This window comes from Schistocerca americana, chromosome 9 (genome assembly GCF_021461395.2).
Source record: "Schistocerca americana isolate TAMUIC-IGC-003095 chromosome 9, iqSchAmer2.1, whole genome shotgun sequence".
NCBI classification, from domain to species: Eukaryota; Metazoa; Arthropoda; class Insecta; order Orthoptera; family Acrididae; genus Schistocerca; species Schistocerca americana.
Window position 1 is genome coordinate 99,907,051 of NC_060127.1, and position 1,697 is coordinate 99,908,747.

A 1,697-nucleotide genomic window follows, 5' to 3' on the forward strand; every position below is an offset into this window, starting at 1 on the left:
AGGTGGTCAAATAGCTGCTGGGGTATAGCCTCCCATTCTTGCACCAGCGCCTGTCAGAGATCATGAAGTGACGTAGGGGTTTGAAGACGTGCTCCGATACGTCGACCGAGAGCATCCCAGATGTGCTCGGCGGGGTTTAGGTCTGGAGAATAGGCAGGCCACTCCATTCGCCTGATATCTTCTGTTTCAGGTTACTCCTCCATGATGGCAGCTCGGTGGGGCCGAGCGTTATCATCCATCAGGATGAAGGTGGGATCCACTGCACCCCTAAAAAGGCGTACATACTACACCAGTATGACGTCCTGATACACCTGTCCTGATACAGTTCCTCTGTCAAAGACATGCAGGGGTATAAGTGCACCAATCATAATCCCACCCCACACCATCAAACCACGACCTCCATACAGGTCCCTTTCAAGGACATTAAGAGGTTGGTATCTGGTTCCTGGTTCACGCCAGATGAAAACCCGGCGAGAATCACTGTTCAGACTATACCTGGACTCGTCCGTGAACATAACTGGGGCCACTGTTCCAATGACCATGTACTGTGTTCTTGACACCAAGCTTTACAGGCTCTTCTGTGACCAGGGGTCAGTGGAATGAACCTTGCAGGTCTCCAGACGAATAAACCATGTCTGTTCAGTCATCTGTAGACTGTGTCTATGTAGACAGCTGTTCCAGTGTCTGCGGTAAGGTCCCGGGCAAGGCTACCTGTAGTACTCCGTGGCCGTCTGCGGGCATTGATGGTGAGATATCGGTCTGTGGACGTACCGTACTGTAGCGTCTGGACACGTTTCCTGTCTGCTGGAATCGTTGCCATAATCTTGACATCACACTTTGTGGCATACGTGAGGTTCCGTGCTATGTCTCGCTGTGTTTGACCAGCCCTACTATTGTACCCCTCATAACGTCATCAGTATGTGTTCTTTGAGCCATTTTCAACACACAGTCACCATTAGTCTTGAAACGTCTGCACACTTACTCGCTGCACCGTACTCTGGCATGCACCAACCAACTGCGTATGTGGACTGCTGCCACCGCTGCCGTGCGACGACCGCAGGTCAAATGCATTGCATGGCCATACCCCGAGGTGATTTAAACCTGCAAACCACCCACCAGAGCGTCGTTTCACCATGTATCAGCATCATCCTTAATTTATGAGCATGAGTGTAGTTGCTATTTGATTAAAGCACCTATGCCTGGGTTTCAGGCAGGATCCTCCATTTCGTTCGATACTGATACGCTATTCCAATACATCTGGAGAGCATCTGCAATGCTGTTCGAGTTACAGGGAATATCAAGTCCGCTGAAGCGTGAATGGGAATTTCGATTGAGGAGGAAGGGATGTTACGGTAGTTCGTGCAGCTGCGCAAAGCCACTGTGCCAGAGTGGCGTAGTGGTTAGCGCACCTGCCTAGTGAGCAGGAGACTCGGGTTTGAATCCCGGTCCTGGTACAAATTTTCATTTACTACTTCAGTCTTCATATACAGGGTGTTACGACAAAGGTACGGCCAAACTTTCAGGAAACATTCCTCACACACAAAGAAAGAAGATATGTTATGTGGACATGTGTCCGGAAACGCCTACTTTCCATGTTAGAGCTCATTTTATTACTTCCCTTCAAATCACATTAATCATGGAATGGAAACACACAGCAACAGAACGTACCAGCGTGACTTCAAACACTTTGTTACAGG

At 49.3% G+C, this 1,697-nt stretch overlaps 1 non-coding gene across 1 annotated transcript; it reads left to right on the forward strand.

Moving 5' to 3' along the window:
- The first annotated feature begins 1,382 nt into the window (after positions 1-1,382).
- Trnat-agu lies at positions 1,383-1,454 on the forward strand. Its single transcript has one exon. It is a non-coding gene; the product is annotated as a tRNA-Thr (tRNA).
- Positions 1,455-1,697: the final 243 nt, after the last annotated feature.